General features: G+C 31.3%; 1 pseudogene; it reads left to right on the plus strand.

Annotated features, from left to right (window-relative positions):
• LOC149193386 (K(+) efflux antiporter 6 pseudogene) overlaps positions 1-18,173 on the plus strand; it is a 38,878-nt pseudogene extending 20,705 nt beyond the window's left edge.
• The last annotated feature ends 829 nt before the right edge of the window (positions 18,174-19,002 follow it).

Consider the following 19,002-nt stretch of genomic DNA (forward strand, 5'->3'; position numbering starts at 1 on the left):
ACAATGATAGAACATCAAAAAAGCAAGGAAAGCTCTTTATAAATTCTTTACAACAAAATTAATATGTTAAAACTATATGTAAATTTAAATAATCTGTATTGGTTAGTGTGTGTCATGCAAAAGAAAAAAATGAAGAAGGTCAATAAGATTATTTCTAGTTTAAGTGCATAAGAGCATAAAATCGTGATAGAAAAATTACACAAGGATGAATCAGGTGAATAAAAAAATACTATTAGATATCAGTTTTTTTTTTTTCATTAATAATATAATTAAGAATATTAGATAAAATGTTTAAGATAATATATTAATTCATATATGTTTAATGTTCTATAGGGAGAAACAATGAAGGAAAAATCAAGGTCGTTCTAAAAAAAGAAAAAGTGTAGAACATGTAAATGACAATGAATTCATCGTTAGCTCATCTTCAGTGGTGTTGTAGGGGGAAATTATTTTACAAAACTATGAGGGATCTAGCAGAACGAACATATAGACATACTTGGCTTTGGGAAAAATCAGGCCTATTCATGAGGCCATGGAACCCATCATTCGATCCCTCAGCAACAGTCATAACCTCAGCACCAGTTTGGGTAAGATTGCCAAACCTACCCTTGCATCTCTGGAATTTCTCTTCGCTAGAAGCCATTGGAAATGCAATTGGGAAATTTTATTGTAGGTGCCCAGAAACAGAGGAATATGCCAAAACCACCTATGCATGCATCTGTGTGGAAATGGACTTCAGCACCGGATTCCCAACTAAAATACACCTAGCAAGTAAAGACTATGTGTGAAACCAGAAACTTGATTATGAAAGTGTCCTCTTCAGATGTCGGTCCTGCTTTGAGATAGGCCACCTAGCCAAAAATTGCCCAAAAACCTCCCAGAAAAATTATGCTAGAAAAAATCACCATAGATCTACATGGTGGGAAGGAGCACAAAAGGAACAATACACTATCATCAAAGAAGAATACTCTTGAGAAAACTCTGAATCACAAGAAATCAGGCAAGAAAGAAACAACTCTCAAGACAAGCAGAAGGAAAGCCTTGCCCAACAACAAAAGTGTAAACTCGACAACCCCTCAAGCAATTATGAGAGTTCGAATACTGCACAAAATAAATCTTCATTTAACAGCAAAGCAGATCTCCTAGACCAAACTTCTTCTCCAACTATCTTCAAAAGGACGAACGCGTTAGATCACAAAACTAAGACACCAATGTCCCAAAAATTAGAAGAGATGAAGGAGATGCAAGATAAAGAAAATTGGAAGACTGTAGAGAACAAAAAGAAAGCTACAACACCAATCTCACCAAGAAAGACAAGGAGCCAGACAATTAGAAACTAAGAAAGAAAATTATAGGTCTGATAGACCAATTTGGTCTTAGTGGACGTTAACCACCACCATCATCATCATCATCATCAAAATACAAAAATCAATCCAATTATTTTAAGAACCAGATTATACGTAAAATACAAGAAGTATTTCCAAAGCCATGGTCATTGAGACATGTTAGACTTGCAATAGAAAAAACATACAACGACAATAAGGAATCATTCAAAAGGTAATATTCCTAATTAAAATAACTTTATATAGTTATATGTATATATTACTATAAACCATTCATTTATTAATATCATTTTTTTTTTATATTTAGTTTTCATATATCAATATAAAAGTAGTTTATTGTCTTTTTCAGGAAGATTATGAAAATCCCAAAAGATCAACAAGTTGATATGCAAAACATGCTAATAGGAATGTATAAAAAAGTGTACAAGGAGATAGTCAAATAAATGGACATAATTGCATCATAGGAGAGCCATCTCAATAACAACGTCCTTCAAATGTATGTAATCATGATTGACTTTGTACATATAAAAAATAATTTAGCATTAAATATTAATTTTTAAGTATTTTCTTGCAAAAAAGAAAACAAAATAGAACTCATTTAGCACATAAAATGGGACAACAAGGAAGAAAAGGTTTTATATCAAAATTTTTGAGTAATTGTTAATATTTCCTTATAACAGTACAAGGTTTCATTTTTTTATATTTTAAATTATTTAACAGCAACCATCCTTGAATGTCTTGAAATAGGTGCTAACATACAAGAAAATCCATTGAAAGAATTGATTGGAATTGAGTTAAATATGGGTTGTGAGTATATGTTGGCAAATAAAAAGAATTGTGGAATTTGTAAGTATCTATGTCATTTTACTTCTCTAAGTTTATAATTAATAGAATAAAAAATAATTTATATTAAATATATGGTTTTTAATGGACTTTAAAACATGCAGGAAACAAAGCATTGAACTACGGCAACAGAATACTTGTTGCAACAAGGAATGAGAATTGGTTTTGAAACCATATGCACAGTTTAGGAGTCACTCTTACTATAATACTACATTGCTATTCGATTTACATTGATATATATATTATTTATTTCAATTTTCATTATTCTCATTAATATAGATACACTCACCACTGTCACAAACCCCAATATCATGCATTTTTTTATTTGAAATACCTCTTTTTTTAATTAGTAAAAAACTTAAGATCATGTTTAGCTATCGAGAATCTTTGTTCTACAACTATGTGTGACAATTATCATGTGATAACTTTAGATTTCTTTATCATTTAGAGGGACACATAAGTGTTTATATTCAAATATACCCTTTAAATTTTTTAGCATAGTTCCTTTATTTCAAAATGATTAGGTGATTTACCTTGGCTATATATATGACATGAGTTGTGGCTAAGGTTTTATTCAATTTGTTATTCCCTCAACTTTCTGCCGAATGTAGGATGTTGTTGCCCATGTAAACTTTATTGTTTCATCATTTAAATATGTTACATTATACCATTCTCTTTGTAGTTTTCCACCCGGATCGACTTCTTACCAATTATGCGCACGTTATGGATTCTTTATTATATACTTGGTTAATAATACACATGGTTAGTTGGTCGAAGGCTATGTCAGTTTCCATGTAATTGTAATATTGTGCGCCAGTTATATGCACTTCCTATGGCCAGGATTGATCATTGAGATTCGATGGTGGACACGAGATAGGTTTGTAATTGCTTGACCCTCACTTTGATTTTGCTGAGTATTGTATTTTCATTTGCGGTTTTTTATAGCAACCAGAGTGCAGATCCCCTGGTATAATTGTAAAGGTTCCTTTGCTCATTTGTAGCTCCAATTTTGGTAGATGTATCGAAAGTTTCTGCTTCAACCTCTATGTCGTTCCATCGTCATAAGTTTCTAGGATAACATTAGGCAATGTCTTGTATCCTAGTCTTATAATCCTTTATTTCTCTTCTGTATGTGTAGATTTTGACCCCTCTTTGCACTTTTACATTGGCGCTGAACCCATTGTCTGGCACTTGTCAGGTCATAAAATTTGAAGGAATTTCTTCCCATTTGTTATGCATTGTTTTCAGGTACTGGTCTAATCTATTTCTTCTAACGGGGATAAGTTACTCTATTGAGGTCATGTCGAAGAAAGGTAAGCCCTTGCTTGATTTGAAGAGCACCTCTGTTTGATAAATTCCAGTTATACATGCAAGGATTTTAGCCATTTGGAGGAAGAGTATGGATGATATGTGAACTATACTATTTGTTGTGTTATGAAAATTTATTTAGGCTTTCAATACCATACTCGATTATCTAAGGGTTTTGACCCAGACATAACATCATAATATTTTTTTGTTTGGGATAGAAATTTATTTTACTAGGTTATTTTGGTTTCCAGAATACGCTGTTAATTTTCCTTTCTGCTATGTATATGTTTCTCCGGTTTTGAAAAGGACTTTTCAGGAAACTTGTTTAGGTAATATTCTATAGCCTCTCTCCATTTATTTCTACTACAACTACTTTTTAGTCGTTCTCCTTATTGACTCTCCTACTTTTGATGTGCATAAGGTTGGAGCAGAAACTTCATCTCACTCATAAATAGTATATGGCTGGTCATCCTTGTTTAATTTTTTTTTTCATTTTACTAGAGGGCTCTAATATTGACTTACCACCTCTGATTTGCAGGTATGTCTTTCTGTTTGCAGGTATGTCTTTCTGTGTCACCAGAGGAAAAAATATAATCACCTCAATTTAAAATCTCACTCATTTCAACTCTTTGACTTCTCGACATCTATCTCCATGTTTTCCTTTTCTAATTTTCCGACTTCGGTATGCATATGTTAAGACCCACGATTTGGCGCTTGGGACTTTCAAAAAAACCTTATTTTTTTCCTCCTCTTTTGTTTGTATGGTTTCAACCCAAACATTTAGAGCATAATAATTTTGTTATCAATGGTTGCTCGGCATGTATGGTTTTGATGTTAGCTATTTCATTAAATAATTTATCATGCAACATAGTTGCATACTTTTCCTGGACTGCTTATATTATGATATAAAACGAAGCTAATTTGATTAATCTCCCCCCGCCTCCCCCACAAAAATGGTAGAAGACATCATACAATGTCTTCTTTGTGTGTGTTTGTTTTTAACGTTTTTTCTTGGGATTGTTTATTCTATATTGTTTCAAACGGTTATAAAAGACCTCTTGGTCTAGACCCATTATAGTGGCCACTCTCCTAACAACCAATAACAACCAATATTAACAATAGTACTAGCTTACCTTATAGACCATACTAGGTTGATTCTACGTTATCTGGTAATGTCAGCGCGTGTGATCCTTATAACCATTTCTTTAATTATTTCCGACTTCTTTTAAAATGACTGTATTTGAGCAAATGGAATGCCCAATATTTTAATGTGAATTTAGTTATCGATATTCGATGTATGGTTTTATTTAGTTGCACCCAGCTTTGGGTGTGATGTTTTCAACTTTAATGAATATATCCATAAAACCCTATATCGGTTTCCATAAAACCCTATATTGGTTTGACACCGCAAGTCTACCTATATTTCTCTCGCCCGCTCTGGTATTTTTTTTTTCACATTAAACTCCAAGGAAATAAACATAGATTTCTATAGAGGAATCTTACAAAATATCAAGACGAATTCCATTCAAACTGGTGTCCATTGCTTGTCCATTCAATGTATAATGTGAAAGACTTGGAATGTTGTTATTTTTCTTCCCTCATTATATATATCTATCTCAATATATATATACGTTCTACAGTTTAAAGTGGTTCTCGTGCTTAAGCAATGTTTTTATATATATATATATATATATATATATCACTTATATTCCATACCTATGTGGTTTTATCATTTGAATCTAGCTCTCTCCTGATGACTCTTTCTCCTTTTTTCTCTTTTCTCCCTCTGTTTCCTCTTCATTTTCTTCTCTCCTTCTAGTTTTATCCCTTATTATCCTTATTAATTTTCTTTAACTTTATATGTCTAATATGATTAGCATATTATATATTTTTGAGCATCCCCTTGTGTTTTACAAATAAATTACATTTTGGGCTTAATAGTACAACTTAACTATTAATATTTTAGTTAACCTTTAGGGTTATCACCACTTTCCTCCTACACTACTATCCTCCTATTTAAAAAAAAGTTATCGTCTAATAAGTAATAATCATATTAAATTGATAACATTAATAGATATTATTATTAAAGAAATTGATAATATTAATAAACTATCATTAGAATATAGTGAAACAAAATATTTTAATAATATTTATAAATTATTGCTAAAATATATTATTTTAATTTTGAATCATTCCTAACAGCTAGTTTTCAACTGAATATATTATATATAGTAAGTCAAATAATATTATATAAATTAAGTATTTTTATATAATATCACTGTATAAATTTATATCATTAAATTATTATTTTATAATAATCGAAATTAAATAACTAACTGTCACATAACAACTAGTTTCTAACTAAATATTGAATAATTAAACATATAGCTTACCACTTTTTCTTATATAATATTTTACATTCCCTATTAACGAATTTACCAACGACTAACTCTGGGCAATGATGCATCCATGCTATTTATTCTTTCAGATCGATTGATTTCTCACCTTGTCATGAGGATGAACCACATTAGTTTGTTCGAAATGTCGACCAAATCCTAACGATGTGATTAATCCGAAAGACTTATATCTACATGATGGATCACAAAAGTCTTAGATCTCTCCTTTAATATTCTTCGCTAACAATTCTATATTCTCCTACCGAGATAATTAATTCTCTTACCAAATTAAATTCACGCCCAAAAAGATGCTTTAATTGAGCATGCACAATACAACTTTCCTTAATTCTCCTAGTACATGTACAATACTAAATTCATAATTTTTTCGAGGTGTCCCTTGTGATCTTTTATGACGAATTTGCTCGAATTCCTAGTACTACGATAGGTACACCACATATAAATAATGTATATATGGCTTATTTTTCATGCATTCACAAAGAGAAGTGGACACATTTACAATTAATAAATTAATAGCTACAAATAAAATTCGATACCAACATGCAAAATGGAAATTAGATAGTAATGTATACCATCATTGACCATTGATAATTCATTATCAATAATGAAATGTAAACAGATGTCTAACTGTAATCATTGCTGGAAAAAATTCAGGAACCAAGCACATATCATCCAACCATGAACTGCTCTGTCAGTTTCCCCCGAGCTAAGAGCTTCTTGACTTTTAGAATCAATAATCCCCTTTGATTCCTAAGTTGCTCTTTTATAAATTCTTCCCAATATATTTTTAGTAGGCTCCTACTTTAAGGTCTTCCATCCTTTTGCCTAGGCTTTTTTGTTTTAGTTTTATTTTTAAAGATTCTTTTATTTTTCTTTCAAGAAAGATTTTCTCTCCTGTAATGCTCTATTCCACCCCACATAGTATTTATCTCCAGCTAAGTAATTAACACAATATTTCTCTCCCGTTGTGTTAATTTAATTTCTTTTAATTTTCTCCTAGGGATTTTTTTAGGAGACTTTTAGGGAAGGTCCATAATGTGGACTTGAAAAAAACAACTTTGGCTTCCCTCATAATTAAATTCGATAATAGTTCAGTGTCTAAAAATAATATATTACATCTTCCCCCTTCCCCCCTTTAACATAAACATTGTCCTCGATGTTTCATTGATTACATATTTTCTTAGGATGGGAAGGAAATGCCTCATGCATTTCTTCTTTCATTGGTACCACAATCTCTTCAATACTAACGTGGTTTCACTTCAATTTATTTTGAGAAATGGCTCAATTTTAGAGTAAAAGATACTCTAATCCTCATTCCATGAGAAGAATGTTGTTTTCATACATGCTAAACAGATGCTTCCTATTTCCATTCATGCATTCCACCAAAGGACCATCCACCTACACCCAAAAAAGAATATCCACATGCACTCACCAAGTTTAGAAACATGAATTTATCAACAGTTAATGCATTGGGTCCTTTGGTACATTTATTCACAACTTAAGCTAGTGACATGGACATCTTTTTTAATGTCAAATTCAAAATATGGAATTTCCACTTTCCTTTAATTTATCTTATATAGAGGAAATAATAATAAAGGGACTACTTGAAACGTTACCTCTTATGCTATTAATTGATACCATTGTATCAATTATGCATATGTAATGAATACTTAAACGTAGAACCACATATTATCTTTGCCACTTCCATCGTTATTATGTTATTGTCAATTCCACTTTGGAGTGGACTTAATGAAGTCCATATTGATTGGTTGCCACTAGTTCCATACATACTCATAAACCCACAAAAGTATGAGGAAACATAATTAAGAAATTCACAATACCACTCATAGATCATTAAAGGGATATCTTGACTTACTTCAGTTTCATGGTCAAAACAATAAAATGTTACTTTAGAGATCTACAAAACCTTTTTTCTTTATCCACTATCTTCATTTAACTCACTCCCTTGAGTGTTTCATTTTTCCCTTTCTTCAAATTGGCCTAAATTGCAAATTATTTATGAAGATTTATGAGCATTTTACCTTTGTATATAACCATGGAGTCTTTTCCTTTTGCATTTTTATATGCCTAGGTTGTCTTAACACCCAGAAGATTTGTGTAAGTATTTTTATTAGTTCTAGAAATTTCTGCACACACACCCATGTATGTATATATATATATATATATATATATATATATATATATATATATATATATATTAAAACAATACATCAATTAGGGAGTTTCCTTCATATAATTTTATGAAAATATCTTGCCACTTTGGTAGGTTATTCTGGGAATTTTTATCAACATTATTGGTTTATGCGGTGACATTATTGCAATCAACCCCTTTTATGGTCATTCTTGGTCCAATAAAAATCTAATTTGTGAAGTTTTTAACGAAACAACAATATTGACCTCTAATCCCAATCAATTTTGAGACCCTTTCATTCTTAGTATTGATTCCAATCTAGGGTTTTCTTGCCATTTTTAGGGTTTATTAATTTTTTTCTTATTCAATTACATGTTTCCACTATTGATTTTAGCCTTGGTCCATTTTACACATCCATTTTTGTATAAAGATGGCATTTTTTTCATCCTTTTTGCACAGTCTCTGAGTGCCTTCATGTTTCTCTAGTTATCTTGGGAAATTAAAATGTCACTATTATCATTATATTCATCTTTATAGTCTCCAATTTCTCTACCTACATTATTATTTTCATGATTTAAGTTTTTTTTTTCATTAGTCACACTTTGTACTCCCATTATTGAGAATAGCCGTACACCTGAACTTAAAATTTCTAGTCCCTAAAGGAATCAATTATTGAAATTTATGCTATTAGCATCTATTTCCTTGATAGAAATATGTTAATTGTGCTAATATTAATATTAATTATGGTAAAAAAAGACTCCCTTTGAGTATCTATTGTATTGTGCTACACTTTATAGTGATTCTATTGGTGTTTATCTACCATATAGCATCTTGTCCTCTATGTATGCATTGTATTCTCCTAGTTCCTAGCATCAAAACTTTCTTATATGATTGCATATATATATTGTGTGTGTGTGTGTGTCCATTTTAATCTCACAGGTATTTGTGAAAAAAACTAGTTTGAAATAATATGTTCATAAAAACACTTTGTATTCTTGATTTATAATTCAAGTTCTTGCATTCTTACTGTATTCTTCATTTGTAAAGTTATTGTACCACTTTACATATTCTTTCTAGCATATAAGGCTTATGCAAGCCTTTTGTAGTGAGATCATTTCTTAATTTTTCCCTTCCACTGTATCTTTCTCAAATAGAATAGTAGTACATATCATGATTATGTGTAAGCATGCATCTTAATTTTCATACAATTATAAATATGTACATTGTTATTTGGATTATTTTCAACATTCCTTTGTCGTTATGTGTTTAATTTTATCCTTAATTAATTAAACACATTTTTGAGTTGTTGATTTTAATACCAGAGTACTACCGTCCTCCCTAGATATGAAAAATATTAATTACTTCATATTAGCTGTAACAAATTTGTCTTCAATGTCTGTTATATTCTTACTCTTATGATATTGCATTTTCCCTTCTTTAATCCATATTTTAAGGTTCACCACCGAGTAAAAAATGTAAAGGTTGATCTTAACACTTATAGTATTGCACTTAATAAGTACCTATCCTATGCAAGTTCTACATATTTTATAATAGTCTTTGCTACTAGACTTATGTCACTAGTTACTTCAATACCCAATTTTATGCAGGATTGATTGATGTAACATCCCTGTCTAAATTTTTTTTTTTAAACTTGCACATAACCTTCTTGATAAAAATTCAATGTTATAAAAAGATATACATCTATGTTTTGTTCAAGGAAACGCATACCTCACATCCTTTTTTTGTATAGGTTCATATTTGGCATATAAAAGATCATTTTTCTCCAATGAGTTTGTTATATATGGTTATATCTTATCAAACCCCATAATTTTTTTTACATATCTCCCTTTTCCTCTGATAGAATGACCGCCTAAAATAGAAATTCACATCTAATAGTAGGTTTTAAATCATTTCTAATTTATACTCAAATAGATATTTTAGTTTGTAACAATTGATTTATACCTTTGTGATATATCCTCTATCATATTTTCTTCTACCCACTTGTATCCACCTTATTTGGAGTGCGGGTTTAATTCATTCATTAGTCTATTATCAGTAATTTATATTTACTTCCTTTAACTTCTTTCTCAACATTTATTAATTGTTCTTTGTACTTTAGTTACATCTAGGACCAGACTCTATTTATTATACTATTGGGTAGGTGCCAATTTTCAATTCATTTATTCTTTGCTATAATTCCATTATAGGAGGTAATCCCTCGTCTTCTATTTTCACCTAGGTCTGATCTAACAATTCCAATTCATGTCCTACATTTGTGATTTGGCCCATAGGCCCTAAACATTGAATCTACAGCTCTGATACCATATGTCACGAATCCTAATATCATGCAATTTTTTTTTTTTAAATTGAATTACCTTTTCTGTTTCTATTGATGCGTAATTTTTTTACTAGTAAAAATATTAAGGTCATGTTTAGCTATTCAGATTATTCATTCTACAACTATGTGTGACAATTATCATGTGATAAATTTAGATTTCTTATCATTTAGAGGCACACATAAGTGTTTATATTTAAATATACCCTTAACACACATATGTTGGCATTGCTTACATAACTTCTTAAGCATCTAAAGTTTAGGTTAAATCCCCCTTCCAATGTATCCTTTTAAATGTTTTAGCATAGTTCCTTTATTTCAAAATGATAAGGTGATTTACCTTGGCTATAAATATGACATGAACTGTGGCTAAGGTTTTATTTAATTTTGTATTCATTGAACATTGTGTCGATTGTGGGATGTTGTTTTCCATGTAAATTTTATTCTTTCGTAATTTAAACATGTTACATTATACCATCCTCTATGTAATTTTCCACCGAGGTCGATTTCTTACCAATTATGCGTAGGTTATGGGTTCTTTATTATATACTTGGTTAATAATACACATGGTTAGTTGGTCAAAGGCTATGTTAGTTACCATGTAATTTTAATATTACGCGCTAATTGTACACACTTCTTATGGTCAGGATCGATCATTAAGATTTGATGGTGGAAACAGGATAGGGTTATAGTTGCCTAACCCTAACTTTGATTTTTTCGAGTATTGTATTTTCATCTGGGTGTTTTTCTAGTGACCAGAGTGCATATCCCCTGGTATAACCCTAAGGGTTTGTTTGCTAATTTACAACTCCAATTCTTGCAGATGTATGGAAATTTTCTGTTTCAACTTCCTTGGAATAACCCTAAGGGTTCCTTTGCTCATTACATCTCCAATTCTTGCAGGCTTATGGAAATTTTATGCTTCGACCTCTATGTCATTCCACCATTATAAGTTCTTAGGTAATTTTAAGCAATTTTATATATCGTGGTCTTATAATCCTTTATTTCTCTTCTATATGTCTAGCTTCTCACCCTTCTCTACACTTTTACGTTGGCGTTGAACCCATTGTCCGAATTTCATGTTCTCACTCCACTTGCCATGTTATTAACTTTGAAGGGATTTCTTCCCATTTGTTCTGCATCGTTTTCAGGTATCGGTCTACTCTGGTTCTCCTAACGGTGGTGAGTTACTCTATCAGGGTCATGTCAAAGAAAGGTAAACCCTTACTCGATTTTCAGAGTACCTTTGTTTAATAATTGTCAGTTATACGTGCAAGGATTTTATCCATTCAAAGGAAGAGTATGGCGGATGTATGAACTATACTCTTTTTCATGTTATGAAAATTTATTTAGGATTTCAAGACCTTATTCAATTATATTAGGGCTATGACCTAGACTTAACATCATAATTATTTTTTTGTTGGGATATAAATGTATTTTACTAGGTTGTTTTGGTTTACAAAATATGCTGCTATTTTTCCTTTCTGCTATGTATATGTTTCTTCGGTTTCGAAAAAGACCCTTAAGGAAACCCATTTATGTAATCTTCTATAGCCTCTCTCCATTTATTTCTACTACCACTACTTTTTATTCATTCTCCTTATTGACTCTCCTACTCTTGATGTGCATAAGGTGAGAGTGAAACATCATCTCACTCTTCAATAGGTATACTATTTATTTCTACTACCACTACTTTTTATTCATTCTCCTTATTGACTCTCCTACTCTTGATGTGCATAAGGTGAGAGTGAAACATCATCTCACTCTTCAATAGGTATACTATTTCTTGTTGGCCGTACTTAGTTTATTTTTTTTTCATTTTTTCCATGGAGGGTTGTAATCTTGACTTACCATCTATGATTTGCAGGTATGGCTTTCTGTGTCACCAGAGGAAAAAAATTAATCACCTAGATTTAAAATCTCATTCCTTTCAACTCTTTGACTTCTCTACATTTATCTTTAGGTTGGCCTTCTTTGATTTGCCGACTTCGGTATGCATATGATGAGACCCATGATTTGGCACCTAGGACTTTCAGAAACATGATTTTCTTGCTTTTCTTTTGTTTTTATGGTTTCAACCCTATTAGGGTTAGACCAAACATTTTGAACATAATAATTTTGTTATCAATGGTTGCTATGACCTGACCTTAATGAAGATGTCTAAAAGATAATGTATTAATGACTATGTCATTCTACATATATAATTAATTGATGGTGTACCGATCAAGTGCCATTATGTTTTTGTATATTACAGTTCGCCTAAGATTTATATAAAGTATTCCTAACCCCAGTCTACTTCTAATAGAAAATTGTTCTTTGGTGAATTTGCAATCTAGTTTGCAATAATTTCATTATCTACCTAAGCATGTATGGTTTCACTAATTTCATTATCTACCAAGCATGTATGGTTTCACTGTTAGCTATTTCATTAAATTATTTATCATGCACCATAGTTGTCTGCTTGTCCTGGAATGCTTATATTATGATATACAATGAATCTAATTTTACTAATCTCCCGAATACTAATGGTAGAAGATATGTTTGAGGGTCTTTTGTGTGTGTATTTAACGGTTTTGCTGGGGTTTTTAATTCTATATTGCTTCAAAGGTTATAACATACCTCTTGGTATATACACTTTGTAGTAGACACTCTCACAAAAACTAATATTAATAATAGTACTAGCTTCTCTAAGACAAGACCAAGTTGAGTTTAGGCTATCTGGTAATGTTGGCGCATGTACGATATTTATAGTCATTTCTTTAATTATTTCCGACTTATTTTAAAATGATTGTATCGTAGCAAATAGAATACTTAATACTTTAATGTGAATTTAGTTATGGATATTCGATGTATGGTTTTATTTGGTTACACCTAGCTTTGGGTGCGATGTTTTCAACTTCAATGAATATATCCATGAAACCCTGTATTGATTTAACACTGCAAGCCTGCTTATATTTTCTCTTGCCTGCTTTGGTATTGTTTTTCATGTTAGATTGGTAACTCAAAAATATAAACTCCATAGAAGTGAACATATATTTCTATAGAGGAATATTAAAAAGTATTAAGTTGAATTCCACTCACACTGGTGACAATTGCTTGTTCATCCAACATATAATGTGAAAGACTTCGAATGTTATTATTATTCTTCAATTATTTTATTCCACATATATATATATATATGTATATGCGCGCTACAATTTAAAGTTATTCTCGTGTATACACCGTACTCATAGAAGTAAATATCTAGGTATACATATATCACTTATATTCCATACCCAAATTCTTTTCTTAATTAATTCTAGCAAACAACAAGAAATCACTTTGACTTGGTTATACAACATGACTTGTTTCTTTTTATTTCTAGAATTAATATCCTTTGTTTATGTCATGATATTTCCTCTCTTTAATTAAATCCCACCTCCGTTCCATATTGTCCATTGAATTTTTTTCGCGTAACAAAGTTCAATGGGGACTTGCCAGAGCGCACACACATATATTTTGGTTCATTATATAAGTTTGTAGTTTTTGAAATGTATGCCATTAAAGAAAATGTTTCTCTCTTCTTGCCAGTCTTCCAACTATAAATCTAAAAGAAAATCTCAGAAAATATCGTACTACTTGGAATTTCCAGGACTAACTAGGGATATGAACAAGCTCATGTGTAGCCGTGATATAGCAGCTTTAATATTCTTCACTAACAATTCTATATTCCCCTATTTGGGTAATTAATTTTCTTATGAAATTAAATTCACGCCGAGAAGGATTCTCTAATTGACCATCCGCAGTACAATTTTTCTTAATTCTCCTGTTACGTATACAATACTAAATTCATAAAATTCTCATGTTACATATACAATACTAAATTCGTAATTCTCTCGAGGTGTCTCTTGTGATATTTTATGAAGAAGTTATTCAAATTCCTAGTATTACCATAGCTACACCACATATAAACAATGAATACATGACTTATTTTTAAAGCATTCACAAAGAGAAGTGGATGCATTTACAATTAATAAATTAAAAGATAAAATTAAACTTTGATACCAACATGCAAAATGGAAATTATATAGTAGTGTATACCATCATTGACTATTTATAATTTATCATCAATAATGAAATGTAAACGGATGTCTAACTATAATCACTATTGGAAAACATTCAGGCACCAAGCATGTTCCACCCGACTATGAATTGCCTCTCTTAGTTCCCCCGAGCTAAGAGCTTCTTGGCTTCCATGAACAATCATCCGCTTTGATTCCTAAGTAGTTATTTTATTATTTCTTCTAAAAATATTTTTAACAGGGTCCTGCTTTAAGACCTTAATCTTAGGCCTTTTTGTTTTAGTTCTCTTTTTAAGATTCTTTTTTTCTTTAAAGCAAGATTTTCTCTCTCGCAATGTTTTATTCCACCCCACTTAGTTTTTATCTCCAACTAAGTAATTAATACAATATTTATCTCCCATTGTGTTAATTAAATTTCTTTTATTTTTTCCTTGACACTTTTCTAGGAGTCTTTTAGGGAAGGTCAATCATATGGACTTGATCACCACAACTCTTTTCTAACCTAGCAACAAGTCTTCTACACTCTAGTACCCTTTGCATAATATTTCCAAAAAAAATATTTATTAACTCAATAATAATAATATAATTACATCTTGACATACGTTCAATAATGGCTTCCCTTGACATTAAATCCAATAATAGTTAAGTGTCTAAAAATAGTAATTGTTTACAAAGCAAAGTCACAGGGTTATTACATCACTTTACTTTTATGTTTTCAGATGGAACAATATCAAGAAGACGAAAACAATAGACGTAATCAACAAAATATTCTTCCAAATAACCCGTCATGGAAGTATATTGAGCAGTGGCAGTAGTTACAATGAAGAATGATGATCTATTTGGATACCAATGGAACCTGATGTATTTTTTGAAATAATTGTGTATGAAAATTAGACGTTTTGTTTAATGTATTGGACATAGTTTCCCAATTGAAAAACAAGGGGTTACCAATAACAATCCCATTTTGTATGACAGAGTCTTTTATTGATATATAATAAAATACATTTTTATTTATTCTATTGTGTTATCCAATGTCGTTGTGAAATGTTACACCATTGATTAAATATATGGATAATTAAATATTATAATGAGGAGATATAAAATATGATAATATAAAAAATTAATCCAAACATCATATATAAATGTACTAATCAAATTTTAATTTATATGAATACTGTTATAAGATATATGTTGATTTTTCGATGAATAATGGATTTAAAAAATTACAATAATTGCACTGTCACATGTCAATGTTTCCAAAAAAGAGAAAATATCATACAAAAAATCGGTGCATCCATAACATAAAAATGCATCAGTGCGTTATGTTATATAAAAACACCATGATGATATTTTTTGCATTACTGGTGCCTTTTCTGATAACAAAAGCACCAGAGTGTTTAGTTATTCAAGCACTTGTATTGTTTGCAATTAACACCCCGGTGCATTACGCGCTAGTTCTTTCATAAAACTAAAACGCTGGTCCTGCAAAATATTTTTTCCATTTCCCCTACATTATTAAAATTAATAGCATCATTCATTTTAAATCCCTAATGTACTAGTACATTTATACAAATAATACACATCACCACTTTGCATGAGGACTTCAGTTATTCTTTGTGTCCACTGGTCTTGTTCCTTAAAAGAATGCCCTAGGGAATTTTTTATTCATAAGAACTGGGGCGATATACATTTTAGACAATGGTGATCTTTTCATTCAATGCCTCAGTGCTTTTAGTTATGCATACAACCTGGTTCTTTTATATATGTAGCACACCGGTGCTACTTATTCCATGATGCACACTGCAAAAAAATCACATTCACTAAAACCCCTGTCTGCCCAGATTTTTTCAGTTGCGATGAAGTTTCATTATAATCTCCACGAAAACATTCGATATCACAAACATATGTTTTAGAGGATGTTTTTTTGACAATTTTTGCCAATTTGGTAACACTATAAACTTTTGTTATAACCTTGAGTAGAAGGTATTTTCCTTATAGTGGCATAATTTGGAAATGACCAGTGTGGAAGAAATCTCCATAGGATGTGGGAGGAAACTCAAAGGAAAATGATGGGAGGAACATGGTAGTGGTGCTTGAAATCATTGTATTGTAAGTGTGCATGATCATATATTTATCTTTTCGTGTGGAGTTGGTTCTCACTTATTTAAAGAATGGAAAATATACTTGAATCCAAGGGACAAAGGGACAAAGGGAATCTAGGAGGTTTATCAAATGAATATTTGATAAATGATGAACATATGGAAAAAAAACACCAACAATGTGGACCTTTTGAACAATTTTTTTTTTGCTTCAAACACAAGATTCTATACCAACACCAGATTTTAATTTATGAAATATTAATATAAAATAAATTAAAGTTGATCCTAGGAAAGTTGGTCCAAAATAGGGGGGTCTTGATCCAATTTCAAATATCATTGAAGAAAAATAAAGTGAGTTAATAGTCATCATTGTCTTTGCTGCAATCAGTGGCATTGTATTTTCTTATCTTCGACAACTGGTAATTACTAAATAATTACTTGCAGGGTCAATTAATGGGTCAAGTGGCTTGAATTTTGTGAGTGAGATAGTGCAGGTAGAGATTTTTCCCAATTTGGTGTTTTCCTCCTTCTTTTCACTCTAGGTCTAGGATTTTCTTCAAAAAAGCTCTGAGTTGTTGGATCTATTGATGTCTTAGGAGGTCTACTTTAAATCTTCCTTTTCATGTGTTTATGTGGCATTACCACCTTGCTATGTGGGGGAAAATATTCATAATATTTATTTATGGGTGCTTTCTTGTCAATGTCATCAATGGTTGTAGTTTTGAACTTTTTGATGGAACAAAACAATGGCAATGCCCTTCATAACTAAGTTACAGTTGGAGCGTTAATTCTGCAAGATTGTGTTGTTAGGGTTCTATTTGCATTGTTGGAATTGTTAGTAGTATTTTCCATGTTCTTGATAGCTATAAGTATATTATATTGGTGTTTCTTTACTCACTTTCTGAAGCTAATGATGGGCCTCTCTTCCCAGGAAAATAAACTCTACTATCTTGCCTTTGTTGCCTTTTTCCTACTAGTGGCTTGGTGCAATGACAAGTTAGGTTTGAGCCTTGATTTGGGTTCTTATAAAACAAGAGTTATGATATCAACCACATAATTTTCTGACCATACAGTTGAGCAAGTTGAACCCATACATAATCTATTTGCACCATTCTTCCCTTCTAGCATCAAAATTATTATTCATGTCCAGATTCTCTATAATCATGTGGATAATTTACTAGCAGCTATGATTATTGCAAAGATCATTGTGGTTACTATCATTGTGAAGGGCTTTGGCTACAAAATTAGGACAAATTTACTTGTTGGTATGACCCTAACTCGAATTGGAGAGTTTTCTTTCATTCTCTTAATTCGTACATCCAATATTCATCTAATTTATGGAAAATTGTATCTGTTGTTGTTGGGAACAACATTTCTTAGCCTAGTCATAGCTCCTTTCCTATTTAGAATGACTTTAGTAATCATGCATTTGTTTGTATTGATGTGTTGGTTCCCTCCTAATAGCAATCAAACAAAGGTTAGTAGCAATGGAAGAAAAAATGAACGTCGTGTATTAAGGCTTCACTTATTTATTACAACTAGAAATGAAATTCTTGGAAACTTAGGAGGCAAGCAGTACCTCTTGAAGGATTCATATGTCCAGTTTCTTTGTAACTAATCTCTGACATTGTGATTATTTAATTTGGCCAAACTTATGAAGGGTTTAGTATACTATCACTAAAACAACAATGTAGAGCATTATAAAAGATTAGATTTCTCTCAAAGGATGATAATCATTTCTTTAAAAGGATGGGTGCTAATGGTTTCATTCACATGTCGATGAACTTACTATATTTTTCTATTGGTGCATGTAATTCCCAAGCATAAGAGACTAGAGCTTTGAATCTTTTCAATATTGACAGTAACAAAGAAATGATTTTGATTACATCTGTAATGCCCCTTTTGTTGGATCTTCTTGATTCTGAAACATCTGAAGCATCTGTAATTGTCTTTCTTACATTATCTACTCTATAAGATAATAAATCTAGCACTGGAGAAGCATGTCAAAAGGAACATAGTAATTTATATTAAATGTTGGCAAGTTGTATTGAATAGGGCATCCTTTTTTCTTATATTTCAAATGAATATGTACACCCAACAAAGGTTGAATATGTCAATGATCCAAATCCTTCACTCGCTCACCTTAGTGGGATGAACGGTATGGGTGTTGGTGTTGGGCATGTCACTCCCTCCAGCCATCACGGACTAGGTTTTCATCTAATAGTCATACTAAAGGAAAAATGGCAAGTCGTTGAATTTGCTACAATTAAAATGACAAGAAATGAAGAAAATAATTAGTTGAAGTGTTCCAAGTAATGGGTATGTTAGCATCCCAATATGGCTTTTGGGTCTAGGGGCTTTTATGAAGGATGGTTTACATTATAATAGGATGTTTTGCAACTGTGATAGTGATGTTGGGTTTAGTTGTGCTAAGTTAGTATAACAAT

Source organism: Pinus tabuliformis, chromosome 2_2 (genome assembly GCF_031772625.1).
Source record: "Pinus tabuliformis cultivar Carrire ecotype Pingquan chromosome 2_2, CPIR1, whole genome shotgun sequence".
NCBI lineage: Eukaryota > Viridiplantae > Streptophyta > Pinopsida > Pinales > Pinaceae > Pinus > Pinus tabuliformis.